The sequence below is a fragment of the Gymnoscopelus braueri genome (genome assembly GCF_963280865.1).
Source record: "Gymnoscopelus braueri genome assembly, chromosome: 12".
NCBI lineage: Eukaryota > Metazoa > Chordata > Actinopteri > Myctophiformes > Myctophidae > Gymnoscopelus > Gymnoscopelus braueri.
The window spans coordinates 36,027,271-36,043,560 of record NC_137614.1 but is presented as its reverse complement, the minus strand read 5'-3'; the positions used below and the strand labels follow the sequence as shown (position 1 = coordinate 36,043,560).

At 41.4% G+C, this 16,290-nt stretch overlaps 1 pseudogene across 1 annotated transcript; it reads left to right on the top strand.

The window, feature by feature from the left end:
- Positions 1-13,550: 13,550 nt before the first annotated feature.
- On the top strand, positions 13,551-16,053 carry LOC308096529 (general transcription and DNA repair factor IIH helicase/translocase subunit XPB-like; annotated as a pseudogene). The gene is made up of 2 exons: positions 13,551-13,623; positions 14,150-16,053. The product of its transcript is annotated as a general transcription and DNA repair factor IIH helicase/translocase subunit XPB-like (transcript).
- The last annotated feature ends 237 nt before the right edge of the window (positions 16,054-16,290 follow it).

Below are 16,290 nucleotides of genomic sequence, written 5' to 3'. Positions count from 1 at the left end.
GGGCTATTCAAAAATAGCAGATATATAGTATACTTTCAGTTCCTATGTATCTATAATACAATGAAAACACATTGTCAAAATATACCATTGCTCTTTTTTTTGGTACATCAATGTTTTAATATTATTTTTTGCCAATTATTTGGGGGCCCACTTACAATATCCTCACGGCCCACCACTGGGCCCGGCCAACAGGTTGGGAAGTGCTGACATAAGACTTTACCTCCCCTCCATCTTGGTTGGAAGCTGGAGGTTGTTCTGCATCCTCTGAAGGTTTGGCGTCTCTGTCGTCGCCACAGAGATTCGTGTACAGACACTGAGGGTAGGGACCACACTCTCTACAGTCTCTACAGAAGCACGGACAAATCACCCACAGGACCACGGCGACCACGATTAACACCTCAATACACTTCAAAAGGAACTCTCCCCGCCCATCGGCTGAATGGGGAGTAAAACAAGAGATAAATCACTTTCCTGCATTGTACCCAGGGTGCAAGTTTTGTCTTTTTACCCGCTTAGCGAAAGCTGCGGGTCTATGAAGAGGCAGACCTATGACTCATCATTCGACAAATTTGCATTAGACAGATTCATTTGCATTCGACAGATTTGTTCGACAGATTTGCGTCATTGGCTGTCGTTTAAGCCAATGGGATACTTTCCCATACTCTGAACGGGCGGCCTCGTCCTCCCAAGCTATGGGACTATGCAGTCCTCCGAGCGCTAGCCGAATTTGGCTAATAGTTAGCTTGTATGATGTTACTAACTAACTGTTTTTAGCCAAGCGCGCTAATGTCCGTTCCCCATTAGTTATCGACGCAATTCGCGTTATTACTCTCGTAATTTTCATGTATTGTACATCCCAAAATAAAATGTATTAACCATGTTATGGTGCTGTAATGACTTTATATTTTCTCAACATAATACTGTCTTTCACACGGACCTTGGAAAAGAGGATCACTTCCGCCATTTTCTTCTTCGTCGGTCTAAACAATGACACGGTTGCCAGATTTTGAGAGAAAAATAAGCAACCAGGTCAATGAAAACAAGCCCAAAGACTTAAGTGACTATTAGGCTACATGAGCACTTTAAACCTATATGCATCGGCTATTTGATAATAGACGACTTGGCAATAGCCGATCTACAAGCTCACAACGCATCGCCGCCTTGTGAGCTTGTAGATCTGCTATTTTTTATTATGACGTTTTATTGAATACTTCATTTACAAAAGACATTAATGAAACCAAATGGACCCATTTGGGTTTTTCTTTCATGTAAGCCAGTAGTGAAAAGGGCAAACTTGCAGTTATGCATTACAACTCAAGCCTAGCTGTTTCAAACAGTGAAATCAAAAGACAAGTTGTGAGCTTCACTTTTATAAAGGGTTAGGGTTACATTGCAGTATTGATACTTTTACTTAAGTAAAACATTACAGTACTTTTTCCACCACTGTTGATGTTTTTAACATGACTGCCCTTACGCTACCTGTATTCTATGGACTCACTTCGTTTATTGTGAAAATAGTTTATTTCTTTCATACATAAATGAATACTAACTGGTCACCACCGGTCTTTTGTCCAGGAACAATGCATACAACACTATCAACCAGTCCTCCTGGGTGTGTGTGTGTGTGTGTGTCTTCATTTTTGTTGTTCATACATTTCTAAGTGAAACACTGTAGTTTTGACTTGGGTAAGGGTAGGCTACATTATGAAGTAACTATATCAGCTGGTGAAAATAGCAGATCTGTGAGATTGTAGATCAATTATTTTCACTATCATTGATATTGTGTACACACACACACACACACACACACACACACACACACACACACACACACACACACACACACACACACACACACACACACACACTTTATATTGGTAGCCAACCAATGAACCTCTGTGGAGTTATTTTTGTTGCATTCGAATGGCTGAGATTTTATTTTAATGACAACTTTTACATTTTGTGCTGCAGATTGGGGCAAAAATAGCCTGCCGCAAGCGGGTATATTATGACTTTGTCATTTCTTTTTTTTTTTTTACTTGAGGTAGATTTCAAAACAATATACAGTTTGTCTATAGACCAGAATGTTTGTAAACAAATGTGTTGGGCAGTATCTCCAGGTAGAATGTCTATGGATATTTACACTATAGAAAAGTACACAGACCCAGAACATCAGCAGTGACTTGTTTGTCAACCTGTGAATATTTAGAACAAAATATATATATTCTAATTTCTAATAGTCAATTACCAATATCATAAGTGTCCTGTCCTTCCAGAAATAAGGTTAATGAATAATACTACTGCAATGCGACGCAGCTGGCGTTATAGTTATAGCGTTTTAGTTTCTACCCCCAATTTAGTTGTTATGCCAATTAATTCTTCCCCGCATATATTTCTGTGCGTTGTCACTGCTGCAGTGGTGGAAAAAGTATTCACATTTTTTACTTAAGTAAAAGTATCGATACTGCAATGTAGAAATAGTATTTCTACAGTAAAAGTCCAGAATTAAAAAAATACTTGAGTAAAAGTACAAAAGTATTGGTATCAAAATGTACTTAAAGTACAAAAGTAAAAGTACTCATTATGCAGAATGTCCCATTTCAAGTTTTCAAATGTATAAAGAATCTTTTGAAAATAGCAGATCTACAAGCTCACAATGTGAGCTTGTAGATCGGCTATTTTCAAATTGCCGAAATGTATGTAGGGTTGGTCAATGTATGTTTTGTAATAATAATCAAATCAAAGTATCGAGTAACTAAAATGTTCACATAATTGTAGTGGAGTAAAAGTATTGGAAGTGCTCAAGTAAAGTACAAATACCTCAAAATTGTACAGTTTACAATTGTAAAAGTACAGTACTTAAGTAAATGTGCTTAGTTACTTTTCCACCACTGCACTGCTGTTAAACCCTACTGGCTGACCTGTAGTCCCCAGGACGTAGCGCCCCCTTTCTACTCCCATTCAACATTTCCTGCTGCCCGTAGGAATCTATGGTAGGAATATGGCCGAACACATGGCCAATTTATGTTCGTATAGACGCTCGACAAAGATGCACTATGTAACACACACATTACCGAGTAGGTCGGAGATTAGAGTCCCACGACCGGCTCCAGTTCCTCCTCTATAAGTAGAACCTCGTCCAAAACCACCTCCTTTACCAACAGCACACGTGAAAACACATGCAAGCGTGGCCTAGAGAGAGAGAGAGAGAGAGAGAGAGAGAGAGAGAGAGAGAGAGAGAGAGAGAGAGAGAGAGAGAGAGAGAGAGAGAGAGAGCGAGAGCGAGAGAGAGAGAGAGAGAGAGAGAGAGCTTAGTATTCATTTCGTATCCATTTTCGTATATAATATATATATTTTTAAAGCAAACATTTGTAACTCAAAGCTTTGCTTCTGAGGGTCCCTGGAACCAAATATTGTACAAATGTTCGCTTTAAAACATATATATTCCAATAAAATAAAAAAACCCAGATCTATAAGCTCATAGTGCTGCACTCGGTGCAGCGCTATGAGCTTGTATATCGGCCAAAGACAACTTAAAATGACACAAATTATGCTTTCCCGGTCTTAAAGGGTTGAAATGTTTAAGTTTCGAATTTATTAGAAAACATCATTGCATTATAACAGTATCAAATATGATGTTTCGGTAACCCTTCCTTTTACAGTACGGTAATTACCAGGTAATAACCAGGTAATTACCAGGTATAACTACAGGTGATAATAAGTATTTACTAGGTAATAACCATGTAATTGCCAGGTAATAATAAGTATTTACTAGGTAATAACCAGGTAATTGCCAGGTAACTACCAGGTAATAATAATTTATTTACCAGGTAATTACCTGGTTATTACCTGGTAATTACCGTACTGTAAAAGGAAGAGTTACCGATGTTTCTTACAGATTAAAGAGGATCGCTCTAAGATAACATTTAAAAAAACACAAATCATCAAACGTCAAAAACATCAAACAGTAAAAAGAAGTTTTCTATTACTTCTGGTAAAGCTTTGTATGCTCTTGGGAGGAAGGAGATCTGGTGCCTTTTTGTGCGGCTGTGTGAGTGACCTCCCATTTCTTAGATTGTAGTGATTTTGTGTTTGTAGACAGGGTCTGGATCAGTGGTGGGCAACTTTGATGATGGAGAGGGCCACTATATTTCCACACTCACTCCAGGGGGCCACATTGCATATACTGTCGGGCAGACACCTCTTATCTCCGTACTTTTTTTCGTAAATTAATGCCGTACACCATTCTATGTCACACAAAAGTAGCAAAAATAGCCGATCTACAAGCTCAAAACGCGTCGCAGCGCAACGCGTTTTTAAGCTTGTAGATCTGCTTTTTTTTGCTATTTTTTAATTGGAATCCTGTAAAGTAACATGTTTATTTAATTTAAAATGCATTTAGTTAAACTTATGTTAACTTTACGAACTTACATACAAAAACATTGGACAAGACAAGAAGAATTGTAATACTAGTCATTAAGCTACTAATATAGACAGAAGTAATTAAAAGCGGGTCATGTTTGCATGTTTGGAATTGGAACAGCTGAAATCAATAGTATATCACTATTCTGATATTAACCTGAAGGTTAAGTGAAGGTGGGGCATTAAGTGAAGGTGGGGGCCGCACGTGGCCCCCGGGCCGCCAGTTGCCCATGTATGGTCTGGATCATTGGACTCCTCTCTCCTCGCCTCTAGAGTATAGTGATGGAATCAGTCGGTATCCCAATGATGTGGCAGCATGATGAAGGTCACGTATATATCTGGGTCTACACATCTGACACACGCTTAGATAAAGAACCCTTGGCTGAGCCTTCTTAACCCATTCAGTCCGGGAACGCATCTCTGTCATTTTAGATTTCTTTGGCTATTCAAAAATAGCAGATCATCGCGACACATTGTGAGCTTGCAGATCGGCTATTTTCCAAAAGATTTCTATACATTTGAACATTTGTGAAGTGGGACATTCTGCATAATGAGTATTTTAAAGGGAGTTTTATTGTAATTCCATACTTTAAGTATATTTTGATACCAATACTTTTGTACTTTTTACTCAAGTCAATTTTGAATGCCGGACTTTTACTTGTAACAGAGTATTTCTACAGTGCAGTATTTGATATCAATTCAATCTTTATTTCAGACTCAAGGTCCATATCATAAACAGAATGACAAAAAACGATAAATATGATTAAAAAGCAAAAAAACTAAAGAAAAACATAAAATCAATCTAACTACAGCTGCTCACAGTCTGTAGAGGCTGTTGCGCCAATGTCTCCAAATCATGGAAGAGAACCGAGTAGAACTCTTCACACTCACAGGGTTAATTAAAATCTTAATAACATGATTGTCAGACTATTCAAGATGACATATTAATTTGTACATTCAATTTCTTAAAAGGGCTTGACAGGTAGGTAGGTACCCCTTGGTACCCTCACCAGCAACTGTAAAGCATCATTGTATGCTACTTAGCCTGTAGTTAATCCACAGGTGAGAGCTTTAAAAAGTGATAGCTTGACATCTATAGAGCATTAGTATGTTTTTACTCAAGTAAATGATTTGAGTACTTTTTCCACCACTGATCCACAGAGATACACAATAGCAGACTGGCTTCTCAGCTGTAGCTTACGTCGTCACCATATTATTGGCAGACTCCATACTTGACAACAAATGTATTTATTTATTATTAGGTTATCAAGATTATTTTAGCTTAATAAATCATTTAATGTTTTACATTTTGGAATTTGCATTTCCCTTAAACATGGCATTAGGCCTACATTTCTATTGTAGACTAATCAGCAAAGTAGGTCTAATTGTTTTTCAATGTCAACAGTCTTTATAAACCTGTGATCATGCTGAAAAATGTCACCCAAAAAAATTATAAAACAATGCGGCTGGAGATGCACGGGAAGCACGTGGAACACGGTGCTTAATTTATGAATAGGTTATTATGCTCAACAAATAAGACAGGCGTTAGAATGTAGTTTTTTTTAGGTGAATAGGCCTATAACGGGTTATTTTAAATCTGTTGATTTCTGTTTGAGAATATCGAATTGGAGAACTTTCAATGAATAAATAAACATTGAACAATTTGTCCCCCTGGTTTCTGAAATGATGGATACGCCCATCGTCCGTCCCTCTTGCAGATCGCATGTAGATAACGTTAGGCAATATGATTATGATCTAATATCAGGCCTACAGTGACAAGTGTAAAACATAAATCAGTCTAAAGGCTCATTCATACTCACAATTTGAAGAGCGGATGCCTGGTCCATTTTAATTAGTTTCTGCTGCTGCTAGCCTACAAAGCATATCATGCATATGGTATTACGCTGAAATCGGTGACTTGTCAAGCCGGTAACCGGAAGTCTCGCCCCAAAACACGCTCGCCCCCAATTATTTTCGCGGACCGCTCGAAAAAAATAGTGTTTTACGTGAGGATAAGGTAAGAAATAAGTTAAGGGTTTAATAGCCATAGTTTTACTGAGGTTAAGACTAGGAATAGATTAGGGCGTGACACCGTGTATACGTACACATGATGATAATATATATATGTATATATATATATATAATATATATATATATATATATATATATATATATATATATATATATATATATATATAAAAATTGTAAAGGTTAAGCCTTTACAATTTTCTATACTTTTACTTTTACCCCACTACAATTATATGAAAACTTTAGTTAGCCTACTAGTTACTTTGTACACTAACCTTCAGTCCTATATGCATTTCTTTTCTTTTTTTTAAATTTTTATCCCACGATTTTTGTAACCCTATTTTTTCCACCCAGTGCCAATTGTCTATGTAATCCTGGTACCTTCCCTCTGCCAACCTAGGGAGGCCAGGGCCGAGCTCATGCCTCCTTCAATGCATGAGAGCCAACTGACCTTCTTGTCACCTGACAGGGGAGAGTTTCCCTGGTTGGACGTAGCGCGTGGAAGGAACACGTTATTCCAACCAGTTCCCTTCCCCTCCATCAGGCGCCCGGCTGGCCAGGGGGAGGCAGTATAGTGACCAGGATTACTGCATGTTTTTGTGAGGGTACCTACCCTAGGAGACACGGGGAGAACATGCAAACTCCACACAGAAAGGCCCTTTCGCCAACCCCACCTAGGGTATGGGCACTGATGACGCGGAGGAGAGAACACACCCCCAGCGCCCACAGCGTCCCCTGCGGGAATCGAACCCAGGACCTTCTAGCTGTGAGGCGACAGCACTACCGACTGCCACCGTGCCCCTAGTCTGGGAGGCATTGCGTCGGAGCTTGGACAGCAGGGGCGCGGCCACTGCGTTGTGATTCAAATCAACAGCCAATGAAGAAAAGGGGGCGGGATCCACATGCACTGGGTGTTGCATCTAAATAGGATCGACGGGAAGCAATTTCCCCTTGAGAAATTGCGGCCGCCATTGTTGTGTACTGCTGTTTGCCTCTCGTCGGACTTTTTAGACGAGTTGCACAGCTCTCAGACCGGTAAGAGGCGTGTCCGCTCAGATTCTGAGCGTAAGTTACATCTCGCCCACAAATACCAGGGCTCTGGCCCAGAAGTTTCTCTCCGAGCTGGCGAAAACTTCTGGGAACTCAGATTACCGTGCCCCCTATATGCATTTCTTTTACAAAAAAAACTGCAGTTCCTAGATTGAATATAATTTCTACACGTCTAAGATACATTAACCATCTGTCACGTCCTGGGTCTGGCCCCAGCCCCTCCCTGCTCCTCTTGGTCTCTGATTGCCTAGAGTGGACTCAGCTGCGGGTGGCAGCTGTGCCTAGTTGGCTAACGAGCCTCAGAGACTATTTAAGACTGTCTGTGACTTTGCCTTAGTTTCCAGGTCCCTGTGGTTTCACCTTGTAATGTTTTCGCCCTGTGAGGTGTACCTATGTTTACATTATTATTACTTCAGTAAATATGTTGTTAAACTGTCCACCTTGGTTTCCTGAGTCTACTTTAATGTTGAGTTCTGCATATGGGTCCTAAGACACCCGGGTCCCTGACAGAATGAACCAGCCATTCTGGACCCGGCGGAACTCCCAGCCAGAGAGAGCCTCTGTTCGAGACAGTTTCCTTTCCCCACCTTGTGGTCTCGAGTTCTCCGTTCCTGCTCCTGGATGTGTCGCCTTCTCCGTGGCCAGCTACACGAGACGTCACTGTGGCCGTCTGATGGGTGTCGACAAGTGTCGACGCCAGGGGGCCCTGCCTGGTGGGCCGTTTTCTGGGTGCTCTGCTGCCCAGGTGATGTCGCAGTGCCGCCGCTGTTCCGGCGTCGCATCCCCTACGAGTGGGGTCTGAGTTCTCCCGGGGTCCAGCGACGACGAGACGTCGCCAGCCGACCAGGTTGTTTGTTTCCTTATTGGCTTTCTGGGGGGGGGTACTGTCACGTCCTGGGTCTGGCCCCAGCCCCTCCCTGCTCCTCTTGGTCTCTGATTGCCTAGAGTGGACTCAGCTGCGGGTGGCAGCTGTGCCTAGTTGGCTAACGAGCCTCAGAGACTATTTAAGACTGTGACTTTGCTCTGTGCTGGTTCATTATGTAGTGTTCAAGTACCTAGTTTCCAGGTCCTTGTGGTTTCACCTTGTAATGTTTTCGCCCTGTGAGGTGTACCTATGTTTACATTATTATTATTTCAGTAAAGATGTTGTTAAACTGTCCACCTTGGTTTCCTGAGTCTACTTTAATGTTGAGTTCTGCATATGGGTCCTAAGACACCCGGGTCCCTGACACCATCTTAACAATTCTGTCTTAATTAATAGGGACTTTTTTGGTCATGTCAAAGAAGGTGTAGGGTTTTTCAAACACCTAATTTGTTGAATGGTCAACATATTTCAAGGATCTGTTTGAAGATTTGGAAAACAAATGTTTTTTCAACTGTAAAGGATATCGTGCCACTTTCTTAAGATCACTGACACCCTTTGAGCTGCTCAACCAGATTTATGGTATTACAGGTATTATTTATGCACTTCAATTAGAAAGTTAAAAATAATATTACTTGCGTTCAACAACAACCCAAGAAACATTGTGGCATTTAGAAACAATACACAACTAATGGGTAGCAGTTGTAATTCCCTTTTATTGATCACAGAGTCTAAAGGCCTACATGTTCTCATATAGTGAACATATAGAATTCAGCGCAGACAAAGGTCATATTGACTCTAAATAAATATAAAACATGACGCTGCTGGTGTGCTCTATACAGAGACAAACAACAGAGGCACCTAGTAAATACAAATACAGTAATGAACTCAGGCAGTTTGGAAAGGATGGCTTAAGCCAGCAGTTTTCACACCACAATCACCAAAATCCTGCGGCTGATCGTAGCCTACTGTACTTCCATGTATGCATGAAATGTTAATGTAACATTTCTCTAAGGAGCAGGTTAAAGTTTTTCACTGCACTGTGGATCACTGTCGTTAAATAAACACAGGAGAAGACACTGTGGTGTTGTCACAGTCTCTCATGACATTTTTTTTACCAAGCTCTTCTCTCCAGATACCAGACAGCTACTAGTTTGAGCATGCAGCCTTGATGTTTGGAGTCATGGACCCCATTTCTCTACTGCTGCAGTCTCTGCTCAAACTAGTGGCTTAAACCTTCACATCTTCATACAGGTACAGTAAGACAACGACACAAACAATCAGTGTATTACAGTAGTTAACCTTTGTGGTCATGGTTCTGAATTATGAAGACAACAACCACAAGTTCATTTCTAAGCAGTCATGAATTAAGCAACGACAAACATTAACAGTTAATAGTAGTTAGTAATAGCATTAGTAGTTCACTACATTAGCAGGTCACTTGTGAATTCCTATTTAAAGCAAGTGTAGTGTTAGTGCTAGTGTTAGTGCAATATGTAATCAAGGTGAGGTTCAACGAGAAATGAAACTCTTTAAACAGTTTTTGACTGGGTGTTTAGTTACAGTATGTCTCCTGAGGGGTCTATATGTGTTTGGTTGTGGTGGTGGGAAATGATGATGTTCAGTCATGCTATTCTCATGCACAGTGCCGAAGGAATACATTGAGGTACAACAAGATACAACAATCTCAATCCATTTTTACAAAGAAAAACTTCCTGCAGTTCCTCATCTACGGCAGCAATGCTATGATCACTGTGGCCTTCCCCCCTTTTATGGGAACACGCTGCAATGCACATTAGGGCTCCATACAGTTCAACACCGATACCAATATTATATTTTGTGTCTTTGCCCCATAGGTAACCACAGTAATATTAACAGCACCTATGTATTTATTCAACACAAAATTTGATAGCGAGGTTCACAATCTGGGGCCCTATGCAGAAAAAAATTATAGCACCAATCGGCATCATGGTGTCACTATATTAGATCACTTTTTTTGGCCTATAAGTCTTGATCATTCAAAATGTTATAAATTTTTTTTTCATTTCAAATAAAAAGTAGGTATTGATTAGATTGACCCAACAGCTTTGGTACTACACCATATGGAATGGATGTGAATTTAAAAGCTGTTAACAGAGAAAAACACCTTTTCCTTTTGTGAGCTCTATGGCCAGATCCATCCGAGATGCCAATGCATTTCAATGTATTGGAATTCAAGGTGAGAATTTTCCCCTTCATGGAAGTGTGCTCTACAGAGGCCTGTGTGTGTGTGTGTGTGTGTGTGTGTGTGTGTGTGTGTGTGTGTGTGTGTGTGTGTGTGTGTGTGTGTGTGTGTGTGTGTGTGTGTGTGTGTGTGTGTGTGTGTCCCTCAATAAGAGAGTCAAATTTGGGGTTGGTCAGATGATGCGTTAATGATTTCTGGCATTGTTTTCTAAATAGGACCCTCCTACACACTTTGGAGGCCAATTATAGCAATATGGTATAGGCTATTTCAAACATCTGCATGATACGTTTGTTTATAACATGACTCCAGAGATAATGTGTAGCGATTTGTGTGAGCCTTGGACTAAAAGAAGTTGTAGCAAAAAGTGTGTTTTAAATTAAATACAAAATGGCAGAACATTTATTTTGGCAGAAATAGGGTTTCCCTATATGGGGAATTGCAAAATGATCCAAGGAATCCAGGGGAAAGGTTTGGATTGTATGACCTATGGTTCAAGAGTTATAGGCCAAAACTTAATCAGGCTGGTATAGCGTCACCATGAGGCCGATTTGAAAAATGTAGTGTTTTCCTTGGCCTACTGGCAGTGTGTACAAACAATGTGGAGGTGATTGATCCAGTGGTTTGCAAAATTAGCTCAGAAAATACACACAGTCATACAGACACACAGACAAGGACAAAAACATAATCTCCAGCACTATCTTATTATCTCACTATCTTATTATCCAGCACTTTTGGCCTGGCGGAGATAATAAGGATGTGTCAATAATTAAATTGCCACTCATGCCATTATGAGTGTCAGCCATCACACTCATAATGAGCCCTACAAAGAATTATGAATCCTGGACTTGTTGTTGATAGGTGTGGTATATTAACCATATACCATGGCTATGAAGTCTAACTTTAAGTAAATTGTAAATATAAACGTTGCATAACAACAATAAAAAGTAATCTATCACGAGTTGCAGGCAGCTCATTTTGAAAGTAGAACCTAGCAGCATTCAGTGCAGTCAACATTTTTATTTGAATACAGTAGGTCTCCTTTAAAGCAGATACCTGATTTCACGCCAATGACACTCCCACAAACCCTGACCCTCTCCTGACCCTTTACAGCACTGCTTCCCAAACAGTGGTTTGGGACCCACAAAATATGTATCCCTTACATTTTGTTTTTAATTACTATTATTTCAAAGATGTCCAAGGAAATTCAAAAAGTTTCATTAATTAAAAACAAATTCAAACAGTTTTTCATAGATAAATACAAAAAACAAAGAGATTTCATGAATTAGAAAAAGAAATGTTCCAGAAATAGTGAAAAAAAAGCAGATATACAAGCTCACAACGCCTCACATCGTGACGCGTTGTGAGCTTGTAGATCTGCTATTTTCACAAGTTTGGGTCCCGGGGGAGACATCAAATTACTCTTTTGGGTCTAGAGCTAAAAACCGCTGCCTTACAGGAAGTTGAATTTGTCTGAGGTGTACACGTAACAGGTGGCAGAGTTGTTTTGGAGCTCCTTTGGCTCAAAGCGTGGACCTGGACCCTGCAGAGAGAATCAAACACACATCATCATCTGTTTTTACGTCCGGAGACTCCTGTCCAGGAAAGGCTTCAGACTCCTCCTCAGTCTATTACGTTTGAAGGGTTTTCTATGCGCACGGATGATAAAACAGACATACAGATACAGATATACTGAATTATAAAACAGTGTTTAACAATACAAAATGAAACCTCAAAAGACACAGAAGTTCTTTTAGATTTTTTATGAATTCATTTATATCAGTGACTTAACTTCTAATTGATAAGTGTTCATAATCAACTCAGTTGGTTAATATGATATACTGTCACAGTCCATTTACAGTATGCTACTACTGTAGGCAGCACCCATTACACCAGAGTGCTTGGAGGTCAGTCTGGAGCCGTGTGGAACTCCATATTTGGGCAAGACTTGGGCAAAAAATATTTGATCGCATCATCCAGGGCCAGGCGATATGACCTCAAATCAATATCACAATTAATCAATGATTTTTCTACACTCAACATTGAGAAACATTGCTGTAGACACAGTACCTGTCGGAACGGTGAGGAAGCACCAATCCCATTGTGTGGACTGACTGGACTCCGTGGACTCCGTGGAGTACTGAAGCCATGATTGTTCGCCACAGGTACGAGGTTCTGTGTTGAGCAACAATAGAACAAATCAGCATAGTACTGAGGCTGCTAGCATAGCTGTAAATGTTAGCTCCTGAATGTATTGCAGAGTATGCTGTGTGTAGGATGTACATGTTTTCAGTGCTTTTCTGAATTCATGTTTATAAATGGTTTTGTACTCTCATCATGTTGCATGTTGTTGGTTTAGGTAGATGTACTGCATGTCCATATTTAGCTGTTATGTATTCAGCCTTAAATTTGTTCGTTTTTTGATAAGGTGAGATCATTTCACAAAGTCTCAGGAATTGTCAGGAAAAAACAACAACTGAATGCTAGTCTGGTGCTAGTCTGACCACCAGTAGATGATATAAAGAATAGACTATCACCTCACAGACATTTGAAGGGTTTTCTATGCGCATGGATGATAAAACAGACAAAAATATGTACTGAATTATAAAACAATGTTTAACAAACATAATACAAAACAATATAATTTAAATATGAATAATATATTAATATATAATTAACGAAACCTCAAAAGACACAGAAGTACTTTTCGATTTTTTATCATCCTTTATATCAGTGAATTAACTTCTAAGTGATTCGTTTTCATAATCAACTCAGTTGGTTAATATGATATGATATACTGTCACTGTAAAGCACATTCCAGGCATATTTGCCAGCATTAGCCATAGATGGATAACACCGTAAGGGGAATCATGGCAGGACGCCCAGAAACCAATACAAGGGGATGAATGACATTCAGTCCCGACCTTTAGTTGATCCCAACCTTCCCATATATGGAGATCCCCATAGATGGAGACAACCAACCTCCCCAAGTATGACATCATTGAATCTCCTAGACGGCTATATATGGAGATACCCGGGCGTACTTAGCTCTGACATCAGAACACCCTTCCTGGGAATTCCATATATGGAGATAACCGAAACATCCAGGACCGACATCATAGTCCCAGATTTGGGCATAACTGACATAGCCTGCTCCATATATGGATGCCATGGTTAGTTAGTGTCCTCAGCGACGCTCGAAGATCATCTTAACTCTCTCCAGAGTACCAGGACGATTAGCTGGCCTTACAAACCAGTTAGGCCTCACAGTGGCTCTTGAGTCCGGTTCTAAACAACCAGCCGATTATGAAGCATCGAAGAGAATCCAGTAATAGTTGATTAGCACAGCCAAAAGCATATTCTCACAGTGGCTTTGGATCTGGTTAACGAGTCAGCCGATTATCAGTTTTACATGAAGTGTGTCGAATCACTGGTGGTGATGTTAATGTGACCATGATCATAGCAGGGCTTTGTGGAAATTCTCTCGAATCCTAAAGTTGTCAGCTATTTTATTACAATTTCAAAAACTAAAAGGGATTTATTACGCTGCTGAAATGGGGAAAAAGGACAAAGAAGATCAAGATATGCGCAAGATTTCTTAGTGGCGATTGCAGAGCCTGTGTGCAGGCCCACCCATGTCCATGAATACAAGCTGACAGCTTATTCCCTCTATGCAGCTGTCAGTGTAGGACTGCATACCTCCGACATTGTGGAATACCTGCAGAAACTCAGCAAAACATCTGTGCCTGATGGCATTGTGCAGTTCATCAAGCTTTGTACAATGAGCTATGGCAAAGTGAAATTGGTGCTCAAGCACAACAGGTACTTTGATGAGAGTGCATTCCCTGATGTGATTCAGCGCATCCTGCAGGACAATGTGATCCGTGAATGCCGTCTCCGTACTGTCGAGGGAGGGGACACTGAGCTCATCACTGAGGTTATCCACAGTAAATCTGCGATCTCTAAGTCCATACAGGACAAGGGAGGGGCATCCACTTCCCAGCCGACAGCTGAAGGTCAAGTTCAACACCTCAGGTTCCCGAGGACATTTTCAGCTACTACGAGCAGATGGATACTCAGACTGTGTCCTTTGAAATCCGACAGGAGATGATTGAAGAGCTGCAGAAGCGTTGCATCCAGCTTGAGTACCCTCTTCTGGCTGAGTATGACTTTCGTAATGATACGGTCAACCCAGACATCAACATGGACCTGAAGCCCACGCAGTGTTACGGCCCTACCAAGAGAAGAGCCTGCACAAGATGTTTGGCAATGGCCGCGCTCGCTCAGGAGTCAATGTGCTGCCTTGCGGAGCGGGCAAGTCTCTGGTGGGTGTGACGGCTGCGTGCACAGTGCGTAAACGCTGCCTGGTGCTTGGCAACTCCTCTGTGTCAGTAGAACAATGGAAGTCCCAGTTCAAGTTGTGGTCCACCATTAGCGACTCGCAGATCTGCAGATTTACGTCGGACGCCAAAGACAAGCCCATCGGTTGCTCTGTGGCTATCAGCACCTACTCCATGCTTAGTCAGGAGTGGGGACTAATTATCCTGGATGAGGTTCACACCATCCCTGCCAAGATGTTCCGTCGTGTTCTGACCATCGTGCAGGCCCACTGCAAGCTGGGTCTCACCGCCACACTGGTCAGGGAAGATGATACAATTGTGGACCTCAACTTCCTGATTGGGCCAAAGTTGTTTGAAGCCAACTGGATGGAGTTGCAGAACAATGGCTATATTGCCAAGGTCCAAAGTGCTGAGGTGTGGTGCCCCATGTCTCCCGAGTTTTACAGAGCACACTTGGCCATTAAGACCAAGAAACGTATCCTGCTCTACACCATGAACTCCAACAAGTTCCGTGCCTGTCAGTATCTTATTTGCTACCATGAGCGACGCAATGACAAGATCATCGTCTTTGCCGATAATGTCTTTGCCCTGAAGGAATATGCCATCCGCCTAAAGAAGCCTTATATCTATGGCCCCACCTCCCAGGGGAACTTATGCAGATCTTGCAGAACTTCAAACACAACCCCAATATCAACACCATATTCATTTCCAAGGTTGGAGACACTTCGTTTGACTTGCCAGAGGCTAATGTTCTGATTCAGATTTCATCTCACGGTGGATCCCGCAGACAAGAGGCCCAGAGGCTCGGCAGAGTGCTCAGGGCCAAGAAATCAATGGTGACAGAGGAGTACAATGCCATCTTCTATTCCCTGGTGGCCCAGGACACCCAAGAAATGGCTTACTCCACCAAGAGGCAGAGGTTCCTGGTAGACCAAGGCTACAGCTTCAAGGTGATCACTAAGATGGCAGGCATGGAGGAGGTAGACCTTATGTTTTCGTCCAGAGAAGAGCAGTATGAACTACTACAGAAGGTATTGGCTGCTTCAGACCTGGACGCTGAGGAAGAGGTGGAGAAAGGCGAGGTGGTCGTGCGACCACAGTTCTCAAGGCGTCTAGGCACCATGAGTTAGCAGTTGGGATCAACTGGGTCACTAATATAAAGGTCGGGACTGAATGAGTCATTCATCCCCTTGTATAGGTTTCTGGGCGTCCTGCCATGATTCCCCTTACAGTGTTATCCATCTATGGCTAATGCTGGCAAATATGCCTGGAATGTTCTTTACAGTCACAGTCCATTTATGCTACTGTGGGCAGCACCCGTTACACCAGAGTGCTTGGAGGTCAGTCTGGAGCCGTGTGGAACTCCA